At 41.5% G+C, this 26,653-nt stretch overlaps 1 protein-coding gene across 1 annotated transcript in view; it reads right to left on the bottom strand.

Annotated features, from left to right (window-relative positions):
* The window catches only part of ZNF133 (zinc finger protein 133), a 39,613-nt gene extending 36,350 nt beyond the window's left edge, over positions 1-3,263 (bottom strand). Inside the window, exon 1 of the mRNA XM_019632805.1 lies at positions 991-3,263. The gene's annotated coding sequence lies outside the window, so the exon portion shown is untranslated. The remainder of the gene's footprint in view (positions 1-990) is intronic.
* Positions 3,264-26,653: the final 23,390 nt, after the last annotated feature.

Genomic DNA, 26,653 nt, shown 5'->3' with positions numbered 1-26,653 from the left:
GTGAAACACGATTTATTATCTTCATTTTACAGATAAGAAAATTGAGGCACAGTGAGGTCAGTCTTTTGACCAAGGGGACACAGCTATTAAGTGACAAAGCCTGGATGAAATATGGCTGTGGAGGCCATGCTCTTAAACAGGGCAGTAACGGTGAACCACTGTGAGTTGCAAGGATTCTCAGTGTGTCATTTTGAAATGAATCAAGAATGATTACCAGGTGATAAGCATTGAATCTGGATGATGGGTCTATGGAGTTCTATCTACTTCTGTCTGAAATTTCTCTGTAATAAGAAGTTAAAATGGAATTTAAAATCCCAAAGCCTGGCCATACCAGAGATGTGGGAATCTATGCTTCCTGCGGTCAGTGACAGTTCCCGGGACCTTTGAAAAACTTGCCCAGTGGGCCCCAACCCGGCCTCTTCCTCCAATGCCCAAACCCAGGGGCGGCCTGCCAAATAGAGACCCTAAGACGGTGCCAAAATGGCCACTTCAACACCTAGTCCAAGCCGGGGACGTTTGACCAAGCCCGCCCGTCCCTCGCCCCGCCTCTGCAAAGCGGAGGGGTAGTTGGGCCTAAAGTAAGACAATCAGCCCCCACCTACAAAAACCCAAACACATGGACCCAGGGGCAGCTTCCACTCCACCACCTGGGAAATATCAGGCCCCCAAAGCCTACTTACTCAACTCCTCAAAATCCAGGGACCTCTGGCATAAGCGACCCTTCTCCTTATAACTATATTTCTGCAAGGCCGAACATGTCCCAACCCACAGGAATCCTAGGACGAAAGGCGGGAGCCCAGCACCCACCACCACTGGGCTTCACAGCTGAGCTTCACCCACGTCCCCCGGAGATTTGCGCCCACACCCCCAAATAAGACATCCGGGAGAGCATCGCCTGAGCCACGACAGCGCGACCGCAACGCTACCTCCTCTCTCCGCCATCTGCGCTGTCCCCAGCCTCAGTCCACAGACTAGCCTTTCAGGACCTACCTTTCTGTGCAGGGAGGAGCACGGCTGCGGCAAGGGTACCCGGGAGTCTCACTCGCCAGCGCCACTAAAGAACAAGGGGTCACTTTAGCCCACAGCTGGGGAGCTGCTCCAGCAGGAGCCGGGACTACACTACCCAGAATCCTCGGCCTGGCGCCAGGACTACATCTCCCAGGATGCTCGGCGCAACCAGAAGCACGCTGACGGCCGGCAGCTCCCATTGGCTTCCGAGGTTACTGTTTCTGGGCAGTATTCTCCAGTCGCTGGATAATGACCACTGTGGCACCTGGATTCCTCTTCTTTTTTCTTAAAACCACGTTCACAAAACATGTGGGCCCTGGCTGAAGTTCTCCGCCGTGCCGTGACCCCTCGTCTAACACCTTCGCCTCAAAGACTACACTTCCCAGTGACGCTTGCAGTAATGTCTGCCTCTCCGTCCCTCGGCGCGCGGAAATGATGTCCTGGGACTGGCTGCTGGGATTCTGAGGTTGACGCGGATCGGCCGGGTGTGATAGGTTGTGGAGTTTCCTGGCTCCAGTTACGGGTTGCCAACCTGTACTCGGGATTCTGTGGGCGCCGGGCAGGCGTACTCTCGGCTAGCGAACATACCTTTTTAACTGCAATTATCCCCATGGAGAGACCGAAGGTGGGGGAGATACAGCAGTCTCTCCGGGGTCTGGTCAGTGCGCGGCAGACCCGGATTCTGAGCGCACGTCCTCAACCCAAACACTCCACCTCGGGTTCCCTGAGACCTCCTTCTATTGCGGTCCACAAATTATGAGCAAACTCTCATTCTTCTGAGGGGACAAGAACCTCACTCTTAGGCCATAGCTTGGGGCTGAGCCCGCTTGTCGACTTGGCTCTCTGGATCTTTTTGGGGGGCTTTGGTTGAGAACAGGGCTGCGCAGGTGCCATCTAGGACCCCTCAACTAGCAAGCCCCACTTCACTTGTAGAAGGGCATTTCCACCGCAGCACCCTCTCAATTCTCTTTACTTAGGTATGCTTTTTGAAACTTAAACTTCTCTAGGAAGACCACGAAAATGTCCACGTAGCCCAGATAGCCAGGAGGAGAATTCCTTCGTAGCTCTCGAAGGCTGAAATCATTCTCTTCCAGCTTTTTCATAATGAATTCAGTTCCGCCCAGCAGGCCCGGCTAAGTGCCTAGTCTTACTTAGAACCTTATCTCGACATTTCTCAGAGCTCCAACTGTAACTCAGTCATTCACCCAGAAATTGGCAGTTAACACACAAGAAAGTTAAAAGTAACAATACAAGGACTTCCACGTTTAAGTGTCAAGTGATGCTATATGCGGATGGCTGGGATCTCAGGGTCCTGACGATAAGAGACCAACGGAGCCTTCTAAGAGGAGGGGCTGTCTGAGCTTCCCTGAGGGGAATAGACAAGATGAAGAGTTGGAGAAAGGCCAGTGGGGAGAGAGTAAGAAGCAAGGCCAGAGTCTCAGGGTCTGAGCCATCGGGAAGGCTGCCCTAGACTCAGGGTGGTTTTCAGTAGCAAATGGTCTTGCATCTGACTGATTTTCCATGCATGAAGGCGAAGATGCCATCTAACTGTACATGTGTGTCATGCAGATACTTGGTTTGATCAGCCTAGTGTTTTATATTTGAAAGAGTTCTCAGCATTTAATAATTAGGAGATTCCATGTAGAAATCTGGATTGCCTGCTTTCTAATATTCTCCTTGCCTCTTTCTCCATCTCCTCCTTCCCTGTAGTACTTCCCACCCCACTCCATACCTCATCTGGAATACCTTGCCTGCCTCTCTTTCCTAACCCTTCCAGATCCTGTCCATCCTTCAAGACCAAATTCCCAGCTCTCTTTCATGAAACCTACCCTGCTCTCTATCCTGTGGTGACTTCTTGAGATTCCTCTGACCCTGGATGTGCCTGGGAGCTTTTAAAAATACAGTGCCTGAACACCATGTCCAAGAGATTTTGAGTTTGGGGTGGGGCCCTGGCATCCATTATTTGTAACAAAGCTGCTTTCACCCCAAGAAAGTAAAGTGTCATATGATAATGTAGAGAAAAGACTCTGTTTTGGAAAATCAAAAGTTGTTGGTTAATTGTTGTTATTACTGAACTGTGTATGTGGTAGATTATTTAGCCCAGTGCTTCTCATGTTAATGTGCGTACATATCACCTGGGATCTTGTAAACATGCAAAGTCTGAATCAGCATGGCTGAGGTGGAGCCCAAGCATCAGCATTTCTAACAAGTTTCCAAATGATGTTGACTAAGCTTCTCAACATCAGACCACATTAAGTAGCAAAGATTTGATCCATTCGGGGCTCAGATCCTTAAAGCTAATAAGTTAGATCAAGTAATCTTCAAATTCCTAAAACTGAGATGTTTTATTTTTATGTGGTTTTCCTAAATTTAAAACACCTCAAGGTTAGGAACTCTATTTTTGCTTGTAAACCCCATAATAGTCAGAATAGAACGTAGAGGTAAACATGTGATTCTGGTTGGATAGAGAACAGCGTTCATGGTTTTGGAATCCAAGCACCAAGATTCAAAAGCAGGATCTAGACATTTTACCTCTCTTCCTGAGGGCAGCCTTTTTGCTCCTTCACTTTGAACCGTGGGCAAAGCTGACAACAGTGAAGAGAGCTGTGTTTGGCATAGCAGGCTTTCATGGCATTCAGGGTTGTGACTGGATTTTATCTAGGAGATGTGGAGGCTGTAGAGTGCTGCTTTGAAGAACCTATACAGAGAGGTGATGCTGAAGAACTACCAGCAGGCTGGTCTCACTGAGTAACAATGGCTTCCCTTACAACTTAAAATCTGATCCACTGAGCAGCTTAAAGCCCTTAAATGCAGAAAAGGCAATGGATGCAGCAGCTGCCAGGCATAACTGACCTGTGCCACAGGATTGGACTTGACAACAATGATTTGCTTTTCCATGTCTCCCTCTCACCCCCTGGGATAGTCTGATTTTTTTGTTTGTTTGTTTTTTGTAATTGTACATTGAGAATAGGTAGATAGGGGTGTGTGTGTGTGGCAGTGGGGGGGGGGAGAAGGAGGGGGAGAGGGAAGGAGGGGTGTCTATACTTCAAGCTTTTTCTCCAGGCTGGATTTTCTTCCTAGATATTCTTGCTTCAAGAGGGGAAGATTTTTCGCCCACCTACTAGGGAGTAGACTTAATATGCTGTTTGCTGATCTAAGTTCCCTTCCCTTACTCATCCCCTTTTCCACTGCTGAGAGTTCTCTCTTCAGAGGTGCCACACTATGGGCTTCCCCACCCAGTTTAGCTTTGAGTTCTAAAATGGCAGCTTAAGCTATTCCCTAGAGCTGCCTCAATATTTTTCCCTATTAGCAGGAATTCCATTTTTCCACACCAAAAGCCATCGCCTAGTGGAGCTGTCTAGTAGGACCCACAACATCTGCTGGGCCCCTGTCCAGATGAGGGGGAGCTGAGTGCAGTTGGCACAGCAGTTAGCAGGTCAGGAAGGAGTAGACATCATTGAGGTACTAGAGAGGAAGCTGTGCTCGCTTCCTAGGCTGCTGTTAAGACTGCCTGGGGCCGGCCGAGTGGCGCGATGGTTAAGAGCTGGCTTGGGACGCCAGAGGACCCTGGTTCAGATCCCACATATGAGGGCCAGTGACACTGCCCTCTACAGCTAAGATGCTGAACAACAGCTCAACCTGGAGCTGGGCTGCCATGAGTCACAGGAGACAGTGTATGTGTAGCCCATGCTGCAGTGGGTTGCCATGGGCTACCGTATGTAGCCAGCAGCCAGCATGAGCGGCCAGCAGCTGCAGTGAGCGGCCGTCCAGAAGCCGGCGACTGATCTGCCTCTCCCAGGAAGAGCGCAGTGATGGTGCCAACTTGGGCCAGTGAAACAACGTCCTCCACAACTAGACTGAAGAACAAAACGACAGCAACTTGTCTGTTCCCCTTCCCCCAATTCCCCAGCACTGTTCCCATCCCCCAATTCCCCAATAAAAATCTTAAAAAAAAAAAAAAAAGACTGCCTGGCCTTGCCTTCTTTATAGATTTTCATCTTTATCCAAGAAAGGGGTTTCTGGTATACTTTGTCTCCTTCCTCTGCTGGGAAACAGTGCTTCCTTTCCTGGGCTTTCCTTCTGTAGCTTATACAGTCTCTCTATTCAGGCATTTCTTTCTGTTGGCCTTCTTTATTTAAAAAAAATTTTTTTAAGGATTTTATTGGGGAACAGTATGTTTTACATGGTTGTAAAGGTTGACAGGACCTTTCAGTTCCAAGTCAAGTAGTTGTCTTCAGTCTAGTTGTGGAGGGCACAGCTTTGTGGCCCATGCGGAGATTGAACTGGCAACCTTGGTGTAATGAGCACTGCACTCTAACCACCTGAGCTAACTGGCTGCTCTCTGTTGGCCTACTTTAAATGAGCACCAACCCTGTGTGCCTCAGGCTGCCCAAGAAATTGTGTGTTGAATGTAAGAGGGAGGCAATTAATACCTTTCTCCTACTTGGCGTTTTTGAATGCTAAGCCAACAGGTTTGCTTTGGGACATTTGGTACCAATTAGCAAGTGCTTGCCATCTCCAAGTTGGTCAGATCATGGTTTTCAGTGCATGAAACATAAAAGAGTGGCACTAATGAGCCTTGTGAGGAGACAAGAAGCCCCAGTCTCTTGGTATATGTCATACCTTTAACTTTTATATACAAGGTCTGACAATTAAGTTCATGAACTTGTTGAAACAATGTTGCTAACCTTTTTTGACATCAGAGAGATTACTCATTATGAATTTGTACTAAATGGAAAAACAGTTAACCAAGTTTACTATTTGGAAGGGCTGAAAAGGCTGCATGAAAAAGTGAGATGACCTGAACTTTTCGCCATTAATTCATGATTCTTGCATCACGACAATGCACCAGCTCACACAGCACTGTCTGTGGGATAGTGTTTTGCCAGTAAACAACTGTATTGGAACACTCTCCCTACTCACCTGATCTGGCCCCCAATGACTTCTTTCTTTACCTGAAGATAAAGGAAATATTGAAAGGAAGACATTTTGATGACATTCAGGACTTCAAGGGTAATATGACACAGCTCTGAAGGCCATTCCAGAAAAAGAGTTCCAAAATTGCTTTGAAGGGTGGACTAGGTGCTGGAGTCAGTGCATAGCTTCCCAAGGGGAGTACTTCGAAGGTGATTATAGTGATATACAGCAATGAGGTATGTAGCACTTTTTCTAGGATGAATTTGCAAACTTAATTGTCCAACCCCTTATGTTATGAACCCCCATCTTATTGCATTACATTTAAAGAGTTAGCTGTATTATAAGGAAATTAAGAGAAAAATAAATCTTACATTGTAGTGTCAGCACTTGACATTAAGCTTTTGATTGCCAAAGCACGCATTTCAGAGACATCCATCTCAATTAAACATTGCCGGCTGTATGACAAAGCTACCAGCTACAGAACTAGATAAGGAACAAGATTGGCCCCTCTGTGAAGGTCCCTCTCACAGAAAGACCTGGGTGACCTAGATAACTGATCACTTGAGTGGCCCTGCTTTTCCCTTCCCACACCCTAATTCCCACTCTGATATTTTAAATTTGGTTGTTGTATCTTTAAATAATTTTCAGCCTCTTTCTCAATATAGTCTCCCTTTGTGTCTCCAATTACACATATGTGTAATTGGACCATTTGATTGTCCCATAGTTCACTGAGGCTCTGTCCAATTTTCTCCAGTGATGTGACCCGTGCACCAATCGAGTGTTCCTGACTCGTCAGCCAGGAACCCACTGAAAGGGAACCTGAGAGGATTGGGTGGGAGACTGGAAAAGAAAGAGACTAGAGACGAAAGCTGGGGACAGGAGGTCCACCCAATGCTGATGGCAGAGAGTGGCCTCGTTTATTATTTGTATACAGCTTTTATAGCAAAAGTAACTTTTCTAGGGTTGGGGGTCTTTGGGACCTTAAGGGAGTAGCCCCCTCTTCTCAGGGAACAAATTTCTTGGAAGCAATCTTTCTGAAGCAAGACAAAACAAAGTATAGGAAGCAGAAACTGTTAACAGGATGGCATTCCACTCTGTAGCTTTCAAGCCTGTTGCCATTTTCTCCTCAGCAGCCAACCTTCCCACACTGCTCACCCGGGCCTGAGAGCCTGTCAGCCTGCCAGCTCTCAGGCTTAGCCCTTACTGCAGACCTCCGGCTCCCTACATCTCCCCCTTTTTTATTTATTATATAAAGGCAAACCTCTGATTTACTGAGGCTGCGGTTGGCTTCGCGGCGGCTGTGTCTGCCTTGGGTTGTCCTCCTCGAGGAACGGAATCTTACCCGTCATGGGCTAACCAGCCATCTTACGACTGGTGCCTGTCTTAGGTTGTTCCTTCCTGGGGGATCTTACCCGTCATTGACTAACCAGCCAGCTTATAGCTGGCCCTCTACGACTGTGCCTGGCTTGAATCATCCCTCCCCCAGGGAACTTACCCGCCTTTGGCTAACCAGCCGTTCTGTGGGGCCAAGCCTCACGGAGCCAAACCTGGGGGTGGGAATGGAGCATGAGCATCGGACACAAAAGTGCTTTGTTAGAGGGTGAGCAGCGGGACCATATGGAGAACTAACAATGCTGTGGATGGGGATATTTAATCTCTACCAAGAGTCGTGTGCAACGAGCCTCTAGGCTAAGAGCTTGAAGGCGAGATTTCAAAACTGCTTGGCAAACTGAAACAAAGCACAATATTAGAAGCAAGAGAACCAGAATCCCTACTAAGGTCCAGGCAATAATCTGGACAATAGAGAAATTGATTTGAACTTGTTAAATGTGTTAATTATATCTTCAACTATATCATTTAGGTTAGTAATACCCAGTTTGTTATCCTGCATAGTAATAATCTTTTTATGAAGCATGTCGAGGTCAATGTTAACATTTGTACTATGTCAAATGTGTCCTCCAACGCACTAAGGTGGAGCTCAATTTTTGTATCTATATCTTCTTGAGTGTGGAGCGCTGAAGAAGCATTTTGAGTAAGCTGTTCAACATAATCTGCTGTTTTGATAGAATTGGTTAGAGATACAATGGCTGTGATTGCCATGTCTATGATAGAAATAACTGCTGCAAGGCCTGTAATGAGAAGTCTGACTAAGCTGTCATTTTTGGCTTAAACCCTTGTTTATTTCCTCAAGGGCTTGTATCCTTGGATCATCGTACCAGGATCTCTCATTAATGGTGGGAATTACAATATAAGGTGGTTGGCGTAGGATTAGAATCCCTTGCCCTTTGTCTTGTGGACCAATACAATTGGTGATATGGCAATTTTGACAAGAAATATTATAGATAGATTTAGTTATATTGATTTGGAAGTTTCCAACTAATAATACTTCCAGGGCCTGTACACAGGCCATGATGGCATATGATTTTGTATTTTGTTGTGGATAGGCAAAGTCAAAATTAGAAAGATTTATATAATCTGAGGCTGCCCACAATCTCCAAATTTCCCTTTGTATGACATGGGAGCTTATGATAAGAACAGGAGCAGCAAAATGTCCCAGGAATGAGACACTTCTGTCCGTATATTTAACAGACCAATCATAGATGTAAAAAGGAGTATTGTGTAATTGATGTCTGGTAACGGTGCGATGTCGACAATCCCTCCATTGTATACTTTCGTGTGTATCTGGGACAATGTTGTTACAGGATGGAAGTGGTGGGGGTGAGACATTTCCCCAGCTTAATCCCCTGCTCAGGCCCGTAAAGGACACTACTGTATGGTATTTATGCATCATCAGGGCCCCAGTAGGGGGTATGTAAAGCTGGGAGTCTTTAGTCTTATCAGTGTATATAACCCTGCCTAGCAGGAGGCACTCTGGTACTAGCGTGTGAGAGGCACAAAATGGAGGGTTATGGCTTAAACCAGTATAATTAAAAGCAGCCCATTGAGGCTGTATGTGTTTTACTTCTCCCTCTAAAGGGTATGAAGTGTTGACCCACACCTTAAGGGTAGTCTCATTCCAGGTTGTGGGAATGACTGTTGGTGGGTTGGGATAGTATGTCCAATACGTGTCCCCCCATGTTATACTTACTGCCATAACAGAATAACCAGTATTGCAATCAGAAGTTTATTAGGCTCAACCTGATCCCAGGTCCGGGCTGTTCTTTTTCTCACCTTCTTGGACAGTTGGCTCTCTAGTGTCCCCATGATGTTGCTTGACTAGGCGTTCTGGGAACCACTGAGGAAAAAACATAGACATTCTTCCCCCCACACAAGGACCAAATCTAGTCCTTGTTAGATAAAATTGCCCATTGTAAAGACGTTGTAAAGAATTTCAAAACTGTGAAAATTTGAAATTTTAAAATTTGAAAAATGGATTTAGTTAAGGTTGGTATTTTTGATACCCAAGGAATACCTACAGTCTCCCCCTTTTTGTTTTATTAATTGAAATGTTAGGGATAGATGGGTACATGTTTTATATTACCATAGCCAAGTCTGTATGATTGAATATAAGAAAATGATTAAGTAAATTATACTGGTGAATTTTGGAGTAAGAAATTTTTAATGTCCATGATGTTGAGAATAATTTTGTGGAGTTGGTCTGGAAGGACGAAAGGCATCCCCCTCGCCAATGAGACCACTCCGTATAATGTGTGGCTGACCCTCAAAGTAAAAAAAATACTTACAGTTAAACAAAGTTTATGAACCTTAAAATTAACCACCTTATACCTTACATTACCTAATGTTAATTAAACTTAACCCTATAATTAAAAATACCTAAAATCAAGTATACTTGACCTTATTTTTACACTTAACTTTATACCTAAAAATACCTAAAATTAATTATACTTAACCTTATATTGAAAATTACTTAAAATTAAGATATTGGGTGGTTTAAAAAAATTTTATCCCATTAATATCTCCTAGGAGTTTGGAACATTTATTTAAAAATTTAAGATGGCCCATCTAATTGAAATCTTTTATTTTTAGCTAATCATATATTATAAATGGATAATACCATCCAGAGGCAAAAATATTATAATACATATAAAATATAGACAAGTATAGACCTCAAAGACTATATATATAAACAGAATTATTAACAATTGTAGAGAGGACCTAACATCTTATAGTTGTCCTTATAACTTTAGGAAGTTGCAATAAGGAGTGGGGGGAGGGAGAGGTGGGGCTGCCGCCTGAGTTGAAAAGTGCCTCTTTTTTTCTCTTTAGTTACCTCAGCCTTAAGCGGAGGCTGCAGCAGCCCTCTTGTTTACATTTGAGGCTATCTGTAAGACCTTGAAAGTTACTGAGAGTTAGAGAAATCTTTTAAGACTTATTTTTGTTAAGTTGCTGAATACAGAGGAGGAAGTGTGGCTGCCAAAGAGCTATTCAAGGGGCCCCGGCGCTCTGGGCCGGTGGTGATGGCTGCAGAGGTTTGGAAGGAAGCACTTCCTGTGGGATGGAGGGCTCCTGCTTGGGCTTGCAGCTAGTCCCGGCAGTGAGAACTGGCGCTGAATCTGCAGGAGAACCGCGATCAGGATATTTTTGTTGTTCCTCCCCCGCCAGCTCCTGAGAGTACTCTGGTGGCAGGGGTTCATCCTGAAGTTCTCTATTATTACCCTCTCCCATCACCCTGGTGCAGCGTCTTTTTATATCCCCTGGGTGGAATGAAGGCCCTGAACTGGTGGAGAGACTGTCGCGCACCAGTTCCCAAAGTGAAAGTACTCCATTCGGAGGCTTCTCCGTCTCCTGGAGCACCTGACGCTCTCTGAGCTGTCTTCCAGCCCTTTCCCAGACCTCTGAGTCAACGGTGCCTTCTTCAGGGAACCAAGGGCAGATGTCCTTTACTATGCAAGAAATCCCTCTAGTTGCTGTGCTTTTACAGACCTGCCTCGCTCTCTTAGTGTTGTTTTCAGTAGCTGTAAATACAGCCGATGGCCCTTTATATATACAAGAAACTTTTCTAGCTGCTGTGTATTATTATGTATAGCCTTAAGCTTTTACCTAACGTGGGCTGCTGATCCTGTCTACAATGTGGGCTGCTGATCCTTACTGACCCTGACTGTCCTTATCCTTATGTCTATATGGGCTGCTGACCCTATTTACAAGTAGGCTGATGACCCTTTACGTACAATGGACTGTTTGTCCTGACTGTCCCAATGTTTTACTCCTGCCTGAAATTAGATATAGGGATACCAGATTGATCAGTTCTGCTCCTCCCTATACCGCACCTCGATTTTCCCCTACCTTCTCTGAAGCGGCGTGCGCCTTCCTTTGGGGGGTCTCCTCACTTGGGACTCCCTTCAATCCCTGTTCGGGGCACCACTTTGATGCAACCCGCGCACCAACCGAGTGTTCCTGACTCGTCAGCCAGGAACCCACTGAAAAGGGTACCTGAGAGGACTGGGTGGGAGACTGGAAAAGAAAGAGACTAGAGACAAAAGCTGGGGACAGGAGGTCCACCCAATGCTGATGGCAGAGAGTGGCCTCGTTTATTATTTGTATACAGCTTTTATAGCAAAAGTAACTTTTCTAGAGTAAGGGGTTTTGGGGACCTTAAAGGAGCAGCCCCCTCCTCTCAGGGAACAAATTTCTTGGAAGCAATCTTTCTGAAGCAAGACAAAACAAAGTATAGGAAGCAGAAACTGTTAACAGGATTGCATTCCACTCTGTAGCTTTCAAGGCTGTTGGCTGTTTTCTCCTCAGCAGCCAACCTTCCCACACTGCTCACTCAGGCCTGAGAGCCTGTCAGCCTGCCAGCTTTCAGGCTTAACCCTTACTGCAGACCTCCGGCTCCCTACACTCCAGTATTTTTTCCTGTTTGTCAGAGTGGTTAATTTCTGTTGATTTGTCTTCAAGCTCATTGACCTTCCTTTTGCTATAGTCAATCTCTTAAGCCCATTTGGTGAATTCTTAAATTTTATATATTATGCTTTTCAGTTCTAGAATTCCCACTTTGTTCTTTTTTCATAATTTCTACCTTTCAGGTGAGGTTTCCTACCATCTGTTCACTCATTAGGTACATATGTTCCTTTAATATATTTATAATAGTGTTGTAAAGTCAATTTGCTAAAACCTCTGAGCCATCTCAGGATCTGTTTTTGTTAACTGCTTTCTTTTTCTTGACTATGGGTCATACTTTCTGTTTTTCTGTGTGTTCAGTAATTTAAAATTTTTATACTGGGAATTTTTGTTGGTAAGACTAAATTCCCTTATGTTCCTCTGAAGAGTGTTTTTTGTTCTTGTAGGTAGTTTAATTACTGGTTGGTCATTTTGAACTTGTGTAGGCTTCATTTTATGCTGTATTAGGGTAGATCTTTGAAAGTTTATGGTATTTATCAAGCCCCTCTAACTTGTCAGGACTCAAACTCCAAGTTCTTTCACCCATATAAATATTAAGTCTTTATTTTAGTTTCAATTAGTGTGTCTAGAGAAGACCTTTCCATAAGGTGTGGTTTTTACTGCTGTGGCATGGACTTTCTGGTTTCTCAGGTGAATGATTGAGGCATTAATGAAATCTGTCCACTCTGGCTCGGTCAGAACTTCTACAATTGCCTGCCCTGTTCAAATTTTAGTATTTCTGTTCTCTTAACCCCATAGAAGCCTTTCTCTGGTAATCCTTGTATATTTCACCCTGTATAGGTAAAGCCTGCCCTCAGCCAAGGACAGGCTCTGCCTCATCTACAGTTTCCTCCAGTCTGATCTGCTCTACAAATTTCATTTTCTTTACCACCCCAAAGTCTTTTCTGCCTCCTCATCTTAGTGGGACCAGTACGTTCTGGCCCCACCACCCTGTATCATAGTCAGGAATTGTCCTTAAGCCAGGCAGTTAGCCAGGGGAAATGTGGAACTTACTTATGAGTTTACCATCTCTCAGGGATCACAGTCTTGTACTGTCATCCAATGCCTGAAAATAGTTATCTCATACTTTCTCCAGTGTTATGATTATGTATGACAGGAATGATGATCTGGTACCAGTTATTCCATCATGGCCAGCAGAGCAATTTCATTTGGTAACTACCTTTAATCACAAAATTTATATTAATTTTTCTGGTCATCCTAATTCTAGGACTAATGCTTTACATAGGCAACTACTTTGTTAGAATCAATAAGGCTGCCCAGCCTTAAGAAGGAAACCCTACCATTTTTGATAACGTGGATGGACCATGAAAAAAGCATTATGTTATGTGAAATAAGTCAATTTTAGAAAGCCAGATACTACATTATTTATCTGAGGCATCTAAAATAGTCAAAGGTACAGTGGTAGATAATAGAATGATGGTTACCAGGAGACTGGGGAAGGGGAATATGGGGAGTTGTTCAATGGGTATAATGTTACAGTTATACAAGATGAGTAAGTTCCAGAGATCTGCCAAATAACATAGGGCCTATACTTAACAATCAGGTATTGTGTACTTAAAAATTTGTTGAGAGGGTATATCTCATGTTAGGTGTTCTTACTACACACAAACAAAGGAACACAAGGAAACTTTTGGAGATGATGAATGTGTTTATGATCTGGATTATGATGGTAGTAACATGAGTGTGTACTCATACATATGTCCAAGCTCACCAAATTATATACATTATTTATATGCATTTTTCTGTATACTAAATTATACCTCAATAAAGTTGGTGGGAAAAAAATTATTAAGGCCATAGCTGCATAAGGAACTTTAAGTGTTGGGTTTGTCACACTTTCTCTGGAATACCAATGAGATAGGTACCTTAGTAGGGCATCCTACTAAAACACCATCAGCCACAATTGTGATAAGATTTATCCATAGAAAAAGTTAATTAATGTTTCATCTTGAATCACAAAAATACACCTGACAGGTAAATGATATTCAGTAATAGTTTTGAGGTAAAATAAGTTCATTTAATGGGTTAAAAGTTTTAAAGGTATGTGATTGGTATTACTATTATCTTTGAAAATACAACATGAATATTTCAGCTATACTGTATATTAGCTTTTCTGTAAAACCTTGGAAAACATAATTGTGCTGATATTAAATTGAAGGCTATAACTAATAACATTCAGTGTCCTTTTATGGTTGAATTAATTACACCTTTAAATCATTACCTTAGGCATATTTTGTTGCAATGACTTTCTAACATCTGAGAAATACACTTATAGAATGCACCAAATTTACTCTGGTTGTACCTCTCCTGGCTTGATGTATTCATGCCAAGGTATGATCACCAACAATGCTGGTCTTGAAGAGAGGAAGGAATTTTCTCCTGAGGAATGGTTTTATATCAGTGTTTGGTTTAATATGCCTATACTTCTTGCTGAGATCTCAAATGACTTAATCCTCTCTCATCATTATGCCTGTTGAAGTGCAGTCTTCCCAGGAGGAGTTAGAGATAACTGGTTTCCATTGCTTTGTATTCAGGTTTCTCCCTAGGTTTTGAGTGCTTGAATTTAGTAGGATACATGTGACACCTGTCCCTTATGATGGCAATTGTGTCCCCTGTAATCTCAATCTCTATACAAACAACAGAAAAGCCTTAAATCACGTTCTGCAAAGATATTGGACAAGGACTTGCTTTGGGATATTTATAGACCAAACAAGTTGGCATTTGTGTGCTGGCTATCACTTTTGGATAAATGCTTATGAGTAATAAAGTTCAAAATAAGCCAATTGGTTATACCAGGTAGGACAAACTCAACTGTCAAATTTTCTTTTATATGACGTGGCTTGGCCAAATAGGAAGTTGGCTGAAAGATCCTCTACAATAGTTAATTAGGCTATTTATGTGTTTATTCCTAATTGTTGCTGCTGTTTTGTGTATTGTTAATAGGATATTAAATACTTTGACAGAGCTACCAACCTGTCTATTCAAACCACAGCTATATCAAAAGGAAATTGAAGTGACTCTGTTAGAAGCCAAGAAATCCTATGAGAATGACTCTGAAAACAGTATGGAGATGGAGAACTGAAAACCTGATAACTTGGCTATTATTTGTGAGATCATCCCATCATTTTATGAAAAGGGAGGACCACAAGGAGGGACAGGAAAAGAAAATATTTCATTTACAACAGCACTTACTTAAAAGATAATAAAACTGAATGTTATTTCATTTAGCTAAAACTGTTAATAACCATGAACTTTGAATGACCCCATTAGGGCAAAACCTTGTAAGCTCCAATTCAAGAACTTTTCTTGACCTCTGAAAAATGGAACCTCTTTTAACTAATCATGTAACAGTTGTATGGATTCCTTCTGACCTATCCAGAGTGCTAGCTTTCAATTTTTGATGAACAGCCACAATGAAACACTCTTTTTACTTTCTAACATTCTAAAACAAGTGAAATTTCCCCCTCAATGAACAACTTTAGGAAACTTTTTTCAGTGCTGCATATAGCATTTAGTAATCTCAGCCTTTTTCTTAAGCCTCAGTAGTTTTTGTTTTCGTTAGAACCAAAACAATAATACTATATATGAAAACCAGGATTCTGATCATAGCAAATCCACTATCAAATGATTTTATTATTGAAAGAAAAGATTTAAAAGGTAGGGAAATAAAGCCTTCAACCCAAGTTAGAAAAAAAAAAGCAAAAAGAAACAAAGGCATAAATGAATGACATGGAAAACAGACAGTAAAATTGTGATAAAACTTGTGAAGTGGTTATAGCTCAGTACCTGTTATCTAGGATTCATGACTGCTGCTTCCACATTTCCCTCCAATCATCTTCTAGTCTCACTTTTTACCAGGTGGTTTCTCACAAGTTTTACTGCACTTTTGTTCCTGAAACTAAATTTCACTGAGTAGAATTTTTTTTTATTTGGAAAGAAATACATTTTTTAGACTTTATTTGAAAATAATTTTAAGCTTACAGAAAGTTGCAAAAGTAGTACACAGAAATACACACACACACACACACACACACACACACACAAACACACACACACAGAGGGTGCCAAGAAAATGTATACACATTTTAAGAAAGGAAAAAAACTTTTAAATTACACTGATGGTAACCACTCTGAGCATCTCTTATAATTGCAGAAGTCAAACGTGACTTGTATTCATCTTTTGTTATCGGTATATATTGAGTATTACAATTTTTTTTTAAGAATTTTATTGGGGGGTTGGGAGAGGGGAATAGTGTTGGGAAATCATAGAAGGGGAACAGACAAGTTGCTGTCCTTTTGTTCTTCAGTCTAGTTGTGGAGGGTGTCACTTCACTGGCCCATGTTGGTACCATCATTGCTCTTTTCCTGGGTGGGGCAGTTGCTCGCCAGCCCTTGGATGGCTGCTCACGATGGCTCATGGCAGCTCACGGCAACTTCCGCCCACTCACACTGGCTGCCGGCCACTCACGGTAGCTTCCAGCAGCCCACTGCAGAAGGGGCTGCAGTCCAGCTGTTGTTCACCATCTTAGCTGTAGAGGGCAGCGTCACATGTGGGATCCAAACCCAGGCCCTGCTTCTCAGAGCTGGCGTCCCAAGCCAACGCCTAACCAACATGCCACTCGGCCACCTCTGAGTATTACAATTTTAATACAGTTTTTTCCTTTCTTAAAATGTGTATACAGTTTTTTTGGTGGGGGCACCATGTATGTATGTGTGTGCGTGTGCGTGTGTGTATATGGTGTGATACAAAAATATGGCGAATGTTTAAAAAAATTATTACAGTAAAAGACACATTGTCATTAATCCCCCTCAAAATACTCCCCCTTGTTTTAAACACACTTATCCCATCATTCTCACCCCTTTCTGAAGCAGTTCTGGAAGTTTTCTTTAGTGAGTGTCTTTAGTTGCACTGTCGTGGCTGCCTCAATGTCCTGAATCAATTCAAAACGTTTACCTTTCATGGTCATTTTGAATTTGGGGAAGAGCCAGAAGTCGCACGGTGCCAGATCTGGTGAATAAGGTGGATGAGGACAAATCGTAATGTTTTCATTTGACAGAATTACCGTACCAGAAGCAATGTGTGACATGGAGCACTGTCATGCTAGAGGATGAAGTAAAGATACTCGCGAAAGAGGACTTCCAGAACTGCTTCAGAAAGTGTCAAGAATGATGGGATAAGTGTGTTTGAAGCAAGGGAGAGTATTTTGTGGGGGATTAGTGGCAATGTGTCTTTTACTGTAATACATTGTGAAAAATTTAAACATTCACCGTATTTTTTATCACACCTCATACATATAATTATATAATTTTATGTATTTATGCATTTATTTTTTATTTTTTAATTTTATTTTATTTTATTTTTAGCTGAGCCATCCTGCCACCTGTTGGCAGCTCAGCAGCAGCTCAGCTTGGGCCGGACTTGAACCGCTGTTGCTCAGAGCTCAAACCCTTGAGCGAGCTCTTAACCAACTGAGCCACTCGGCTGGCCCCCTAAAGCCAAGTGGAGGATGCAGGCAAGCATTTATTTTGTATATTTATAAAATTATTTTTTAAAAGTACATATTTTAAAAGTATATGTACACATACCATTTTTTAGTAAGTTGCATACATCATAGACCATTAGATACGTCATTGTATACCACAGTAGTTACCCAGTTCAGTAAATTTAACACCAATGCAATACTTTTACATACCTACCATTCATATTCAAACTTGACAATTGACCCAATAATGTGTTTTATAACATATTTTCCCCTCTGGTACAGGACCCAGTCTAGGATTTTAGATTTAGTTGTCATGTCCCTAGTCTCCTTTAATCTGGAATATTTCCTTTTTTTTCTTCCTTTATGACAATAACATTCTTTTCTTTTTTTTTAAATTGGGGAATTGGGGGAGGGGAACAGTGTTGGGGAAGGAGACCAGCCAAGTTGTTGTTCTTCAGTCTTCGTTGTGGAGGGTGCCAGTTGCCATCTGGCTTCCTGTCAGCTGCTCGTGGCCTCTAAGCTCAAGGTGCTGTGTTACAATCTTAGTTGTGGGTGGACATAGCCACCACCCCATGCAGGAGTCGAACCTGGCAGTCTTGTTGTTAAGAGCACACTCTCTATCCACTGAGCCATCAGGGTGGCAGCTCAGTTCAAAGTGCCAAGTTCAGTCTTAGTTGAGGGTGGGCATAGCCCACCATCGAACAGGCAGTTTTGTTGTTAGAAGCACGTGCTCTCACCAGCTGAGCCATCCTGCCATCTGTGGGCAGCTCAGCGGCAGCTCAGCTTGGGAGCAATGTCACTGGCCCATGTGGGAATTGAACCGGCAGCTCTGTTGCTCAGAGCTCGCATTCTTAAGCTAACACTTAACCAACTGAACCACTCGTCTGGCCCAACCAAAGCATTCTTGAAAAATAGGGACCTTCTTTTTAATATCCGAGCGTTTCTTACTTGGGGATTGTCTAACATTCTTAGATTCAGACTGTACAATTCTAGTCAGTACTGACATGAATGGAGTTGTTTCCTAGGGTATCACATTTGGTAGTGCCTGATTTCTACCTTGTACAGTTACAATTGTTTCCTTTGTACCTAACACCATCTCAGAGGAGACACCTTAAGACCATACACACCCATTAATGACCCTCGCCTAAATCAATCTTTACTGTGATGGTTTACAAAGCTATGATTTTATGTTGCTAGCACTTCTTCCGTATTTTCCATTTGGCATTAGGCATTTAAATAGAATGCTATTTTAAAAGACAAAATACAGTATTTCCAGGGAGCAGTGAGAGATAGATATGCAAATTCCTAATAACAATCTAACCAGGGCTATTCAGAGGTGCAGCTGAGCTGTGAAGGTTTGGAGAATGGAACATGAGGTGGGGAGTGGCAGGAGGCAGGCTGCTGAGGGAGGTTGGGGCACCATGCACTTCCTCCCCTGCCTGGCTGAGGTGTCCAGACTCAATCCGGCACATTGGTGAACTTATGAAATCATAAAAAAAACAAAACCTAATTGCTGAGAAAAGGAACTTTATTGATATATTCATTTTTTATTTAAATAATGCAGCCATGTACTCATAATTGAATATTTTCAGAAAAGCTAATTGTCCCTTAATAAGTTAATTTTTTTCTTTATTGTATTCATAGTTAAGCAAAATTGAGTGTCATAATTAGATTTCTTTTAAATGACTAACGCTGGCAGCAGTAAGGAGTAGATCCTTGAAGAATGAAGAGCTTAAGTGCAATAAGAAAATAGAGTGAAGGACTGGTGGTAGCTCTTGTAAAGATAAGTGAGATCATCAGTGGGCAACTGGGAGTCATCACAAAACCCATCTAATGTAGACCAGAGCTTCTCAAACTGGAATCTGCGGGAATCTTGATAAGATGCAGATTGGGATTCGGGGACTTGAGGTCCCTAGTAAGGGAGATGCTCCTGATTGGGGCCCACACTTGGCGTGGTCATTCTACAGGAGGCATGTTGTAAATGACAAGGAGGTGTGTATAAAGCAAACATCAGAAGGAGCAGTCAAGTGAGGTCTGCCCTGGAAATGAGTTGGCAAGATACCTCAATCTCAATGAGAATAAGCAGTCACTACCTAGTGATTTCATTGGAATTTTGGTTTCCACTATTTCTGTAAGGGCCTGATGACCTAGGTGTGACGCAATCTCAGGTATGGGCTATTTTAAAGCTCTTGCAGGAGCCCGATTCTGGGCTTTATCCACATCATGTCACTGAACTCTCATACCCCATTTTTAGAGATGGAGACATGGAAATTCAGAGCTGGTAGGTAATTTCCCCAAGGTCCTGCAGCCAGTGAGTTGCAGAACCCAAATCTGAACCCCCATTTGATTTCAAAACCCTGCTGTTAACAATTAAGTGCCCACCATACACCATGCACAGAGTTCATTAGATGAATGCATTGCACTCCTTGTCCTCCGTCAGCACAGACTAAGGGGGAGAAGAATGTGTTTGTAAGTTATTACCATCCAGCCATGTTAGTAGAGAAATGTACCACTGAGGTTCTAGCTTTTTACTATGCAGACTTCTTTGGCTAGAACTATAATAAATGCCCTTTTACAAAGTAGAATCTTCAAAGTTGAATAAGCTGGGGTAACAACATATCTAAAGATGATAAATAACTGACTCTACCTTAATTATTTTCCTTCTTACATTTTACTATGAGAATTTTCTAATAAAAGTTGGGAGAATCATACAGTGAATATCCAGATGCCTACCACAGTTAACGTTTTACTTTATTTTTTGTCACACAGCTTGTCTGTTATCCCTCTTTCCACCCATTGGTCCATCTAATTTTTAATATATTTCAAAGTTTCAGATACTAATTTATATCTCCAGTAAGCACTTCAGCATATATATCATTAACTGGAGTTCAATATTTGTTTACAGTCCTTTATAAGTAAAATTTACAATCAAATGTACAAATCTTAAATGTACCATTTAAAGAAGTTTGACAAATGCAGATGCCCATGAAACCCAAACCCTTCTCAAGATATAGAATGTCCTGATCACTCCAGAAAGTTCCCTCTTGTCCCTTGTTAGGAAATCCTCATCCACACAGCCTCAAAAGCATCACTAGTTAGTGATTTCTGTCCTAGAACTTAATATAAATGGAATTAGCTTTTTCTTTTTGAGAAGTCCTTTGGCCTTAGAAACAGTTGCATATTAACTATCTGCATATATATGTAAGAATTATTTTATAGGAAACTTCTGTTTTCATTGCATGGTAAGAAAGGTTGGCGGGTTGCACAAAGATGCCCTTTCCACCAAAGTACACGCATGAACACCCTCAATTGTAGGAGCATCATAGTCCCATATGAAAGTAGATTGACCCCCCAGAGTGGGAGATTTCAAGGCTTACTGCAATTGTACCCAAGCTGGAGCTCCTAGGCCTCCAGGTATGCGCAGAGTTACCTTTAAATTATTATTATTTTTAATATTTCAAATGTCAAATAGGAGTGACACATTAATTTTCCACAAGGCAGCACAGATTGACCAAAAAAAAAATAGCTTCCCCTACTTGGCTTTTGGCTGTTATTGCATAATCATAATAGCTAACATCCAGAATGTTTGTTACCTCAGTCACTGTTTTAAGTAGTTTACACATCTAGTTTCACTGGGTATCAGTCAGTAGCATCACTGCTCAGACGTGGTAGTTGTGTCTGTACTTTCAAAAGTGAGATAACACGTTTTCCTCTAAATGTGTACATTGTTTGGTAGATTAACAACATTAAAAATATTAGGTCTATGAAGAAAAATAATAGAAGAACTCAATTCCCTGGGACCTCAGGGCTACAGTGGACATTGGGACAGCCAGAGCGCAGGGCCAGTAGCCTCCAGGCTGATGGCCTCTGCGCAGCAGCAGCATTTCTTTCCACTCTAGTGATACCTACACATATCATCACTTTCATTTGTTGTACCATGAGGCAAAAAAACTGGGAAGCAATGAACAACATTCTGAGAAAAGCCACATGGGACTATCCCCAAAACATTAATACACAAGTCAGCAAGGATGCCAGCAAACCCTTGAACTCAGTCCATGAATAGTACTGGAGGCAGGGACATGTTTTAATGTGCCATGAGATTTCAAAATCAGTTTGCAGTAAAGGAATTATACATAGAGCAAAGTCAGAAATCACCCCGACATTTATATAGCAAGAGGCGGTTAAATTCGTGAATAAGGATGGGAAAATTAAGACCGCAGGAGTCACTGGGAACTTAGCTTCCCTGATATCACTAAAGAAATACACATCCTAGTAAACAAGCTTTGTGTCATCCTCATTCTCAGATATTTTGGCTAAATCAGGTGTTTTCACATAGCTTTCCTATCTAAGTTCTTTCAAGATAATGAGACATTTGTAAAACAAAACCAAGCATAGAAGCATTGAAGCCCATCTATCACTGGTGAAGTCTCTCACTTTCAACCAGCACGTTGCCTCACCAACCTGCCAAAGGTTTTGTCAATCCAGACACTGGGAGGTGTCCCCTGAGTTGTCTGTGTGTGCAGACTTCCTGTTAGGTTAGTAACATCAATTGGAAAAGGGAGAGGAGAATTGAGGGAGAAACAGACCAAGAGTTGATATTAAAAATCTTTTGTTGCATCTTACTGAAGTTGGCCCCAAACTTCCCCATCCAACAAGAAATAAAATAGGCTCCAAGATTGTTATTCCAGGGCTAAAATGAAGGGGGATCATCATTTCCCCCTCTACTCTTAGTATCTATTCCATGCAAACAACAGTTTTATACAGTATGATGTATAATAATGGGTTACAGTAATGAACCAAATATCCCCAAATTTCTCACCCTTACATTATTAGAGCCACCAGGTCCAGTTCATATATAAGTTTCTGGAACTTTCTCCTAATGGGTTTTTATTAATACCAAGAATAATCACTATCATGAATTTACCATGTGCCAGGAATATAGTGTTTTACATAGATTAGTCGACAATTTTGAGCGAACTAAATCTTCCCTACATCTCTACCAGGAAGGCCCCCAAGAGCTCCATGACAAGAAAATCAAGCAATACAGAATTGCATGAAGAAGAGAGAAATCACCCTAAATCCCATCACTCAGAAACAATATTCATTAACATTTGGTGAATATCATTTACAGATATGAATAATAGAGATGGAAGGAAAGATAATTGTGGCTAACATGTTAGCCCTGTACCAAAAGCTTTACATGGATTATCTGTAAACTATAAACTAATTAATCTCATTTTACAGATGAACTCAGACACAAAGCCGTGAGTAACCTTTCCAGGGTCACACTAGCAATCTGAATCAAGAATTCAGACTCTTAACCACTTTACTATAGTTTTACCAAATTAAGATTATATTAGTTATGCTATTTTAAAGATTTTACATATTAAATTAGGTTTACTTGACTTTATAGAAAAAAGGGGAAATGAATCTAAATGAACTTTGAACATCAGCTAAACATTTATAATATGACTCCCCTCCTCTAAATGATCCCTTTAAAGATAAGGAAAAGATTATGAAAAACATAAAGCAATTAGAGTATTTTTAAACCACATATTTCAAATTTAGACAGTACCTATTGATTTCTTGCTGTAAGAAATGTGGAAATCATTTTCTATTACCCTCACACTCAATTTTTGTGAACTGTTTTTATTCTGAAAATATTTACATAGTTTACATTCTATAAATTACACTGTAATTCCTATGATTGCTTAATCTTGGATCTATATTAAATTGGATCCTATGCTCGCTAATATTCCATTTATTGCAGCTCCTCTAAATGTCAGTTCTTCATTAATGTCACAGTTTTGTTGGCTGGATTTCAGTAAGTAATTTTTGTGAAGGTCCTAATTTTTAAAAGGCAGAAGAGACTGGAATTATGAGTTCAGCTTACCCGTGATGGGAAGCACGGGTCAGGGAATCCAGCATTTTTCCCTTTTGAGATTTAACCAGCTGTACGACCATGGACGAGACATTTGACCTCTTTGGGCCTCAGTTTCCTCATTTCTAATATATGGGCTTGCACTAATCACCTCTTAGGTCCTTTCCAGGAATCAAAGTAGGTGGTTCTCTGACCTTTGACCTAAAATATTCATCCACGGAAAGCCCTGCCCCTGTTCTCCAAACGCCTTAGCACCATTGAACAGCAGGGGGCGCCCTAAACACAGTGATCCATTCCCTTCCCTGTAGGCCCTTCTGACAATCCAGGTGGGAGCAGGACAAGTTCTCAAAAATCAGGATTCAGTTCAGAGGCCAGCCTTTTCCCTAAACAATGTGAGTAGCCAAGGCCTCAGAAGAATTCGTTAATTTTGTATCTATCCAAATATGTATGAGATTGAAATGTAATTGTATTTTAAGTATGGCTATCATTGAAGAAGACTGACTCATAGTCTTATAATCTATGGTAATACACTGCTCTAAAATCAAACACAGGTAGTTTGATTATATAGCCATTCTTTTTGGGGAAGAGTGTGGGGGGTAGGTTTTCAAATAATGTCCCAGGGTTCTCAGAACATAAATTCATTCATTCATATTTATTGAGGATCTATTATGTGCCAACATTATTTGTTTACAGCATTAACAAAACAAAGCCGTTGCCCCCATTAAAGTTTATATTGTGTGAGCATTTTAAGATGGTGGACTGAAATGGGGTCTCAAGCCTTGGAAAGAATATATGGAGACATATTTGAGCTAACCAAGGGTGGGGTCCTTACAGACACCATATAGTATCCAAATGAAATTGCTTAAAGAATAAGAAATCTACTTCCGGTAAGATGGTGGAATAAAGAATAAGAAATCTATCTATTCAGGAGTTTTTTTCCCAGCAAAACAGGATTATCGAGAAAAGGACTGTTGAATGAGTTAAATGTATAGATACAACATTCTGGAAAGAAAGTCAGACAAGCAAGACGCTCAGTTTGTCTGTATATATCAATCTCAAGGTAGTAAATTGGATAGAAGGATTTTAGTGTTCAGACTGACCATGGCAGCTACAGCACTGATTGTGCTGAACATCCCAGGTTCTAGAACTAGGCTGCCCTTTGAATGCCAGCTTTGCCACTCACCAACTGGCTGACTTTGGGGAAATTTCTTAATTTACCTTCAGTGAATCGTGAGGATTCAATGGGTCCCTATATTAAAGCCATTAGAACAGTGGCCTGGCATATAGTAATTGCTCAATAAATATTCATACTCATCAACATGGTTATCATTATAGCTTTAAATTGTCACAATTCCTGATTTCATTCTGACTAAAATTCTCTAAAATCTTAGTTTTAAAAGGCTGAATAAATTTGCTTAGTCAGCCCCCCCACCCCCCAAAAAATTTATCAAGCAGCTACTATATGCCTGGCACTGTTCTAGGCACTAAGAATTTGGTAATAAACAAAGCAGAGCATGTGCCTTCTCAGGAGTTTACAATTTCCACTAGGCTGCCACACAAAAATACATTAGATAAGTGAAATTGTAATGAATGTAAGTTGTATTTCTTTCTTTGAAATAATTTTAACAACATTAAAATATTATTTGTGGTATTCTTGATGATATGTTGCTATAGACTGAATGTGTCCTCCCAAAATTCATATGTTGAAACCTAATCCCCAGTGTGATAGTATTTGGAGGTGGGGCCTTTGGGAAATAATTAGGTCATGAGGGCAAAGTTCTCATAAATGGGATTAGTGCCCTTATCAAAGAGACCCCAGAGAGCTCCCTCACCCTATCCATCATGGGAGGACACAGTGAGAAGAGGGCCATCTATGAGCCAAGAAGTGGGCCCTCACCAGGCACCAAGTCTGCTGATGCTATGATCTTGGACTTCCTAGCCTCCAGAACTGTGAGAATTCAATGTTTTGTTTAAGCCACCCAGTCTATGGTGTTTTTGTCATAGAAGTCTGAATGGACTAAGATGCTTGTTCATGTAAGAAAACATCTTCCACTTAAGGAATTGATACATGAACCCTAGCAAAAAATTTTGTCAAGCTATCTTCTGGCATCCGTCTCCACTTTCACAACATGTAAGCAGGAGCTGGAGATGCTACACATTCTCTTTTGGTAAAAGAACGTTGCATCTGATTGTAACAAGATTCTAAGCCTGATTATATCTTGAATTGTGTTTATTCTGGCTAAAGATTGAATTCCAGGGTGATACCCATAGTATAATCCAGCAAATAGAGATCCTGTTTCCTTTCTGCCTTCTAACACCTAGATAAAATGAATATATGTTAACTGTTCCTACATTTCTCACCAGTGAACCATCTTCAGCAGGAAAAGAGCTTCTACTAGCCCAGACAGCATCTTTGTGCAAATTAGAAAAAGATGCCCCCTTCCTCAAGGCACTTTACTTCAATCTTCTTGTAATTTTTCACAATAGATATTCCTTTTTACAAGGACTAGGATGTGAATTGCACTCCTTAGTTTTGCGTAGTGCACACCCCGCACAGTGATATCAAACAGCTCTCCTGATAGGTCTAATAAAGTCCTGTAAGAGAAAAGTAGAAGAGCAACGTATTTCATAACTTTATTTTGTGGTTGCCTTCTTTCTCCTCTCCCCTTGTGAGCAACTCTTCACACCTGGAGGCAAACATAAAATTTCATGCCAGTGATTTAAAAGTCTATACCAGGTTTTAGCAATTAAGTACATTCTTGGAAGAAGGTAGTTAGCTAATATTCAGATGACCACAACAAACAAGCAAATAAAATTGCACACACACACCCCTTCAAAAAAAAATAAAAACCCAGAAGACATCCCAGACTAGTCTGGCATGGGGCCTTATTTTTCAGTTGCCAGATTAGCTTTCATGCTTTTATTATGTCTGCTGAATGAGTATTGTTCCATTGTTTTGTAATGACAACAACTCTGCAATCTATTGAATCAAAACCAAACTTATTTGTATATATGGGAGAATATAAGATCTGTCCCATATCAGTTTTCTAGAGCTCCAGACCTAGTCTCCAATACCAGATGGATGTCTCTGCTTGACTGTCGGGCACCTCAGTTCAGGAAGTCTGAAATTCACCCCGTTCTCTCTTCCTTCCCAGTCCTCTTTCTTTTCCTGAATCCCTTGATCTCCATCGATTTCCTCACTCTCCGCTTATTTTCAGAAATGATTAACCACCTTAATCATTTAAAGTCTTTTTCAATGTTTCCCTTGCCCTTCACTGCTACATTAAAGCATTTATCAAGCACCCATTGCCTGCTCTAGATTCTTAAATCTGTCAGGTTCTCTGTGTTACATTTCCTCAGCCTCAGATATAGCCTTGGGCCCTTGTCCTTTCTTCCTGGGACTAAGGCAACAACTTCTCAGCCAGTGTTCTGGCATTCGGAAGGCTCCTCACCTTTCAATTTTCTGCTCTCCTATTTATCTAAACGGAGCTCTGGCCATTTACCT

This window comes from Hipposideros armiger, unplaced genomic scaffold (assembly GCF_001890085.2).
Source record: "Hipposideros armiger isolate ML-2016 unplaced genomic scaffold, ASM189008v1 scaffold_1176, whole genome shotgun sequence".
Classification (NCBI taxonomy): Eukaryota; Metazoa; Chordata; class Mammalia; order Chiroptera; family Hipposideridae; genus Hipposideros; species Hipposideros armiger.
This window is presented reverse-complemented; position numbering and strand designations above follow the sequence as displayed.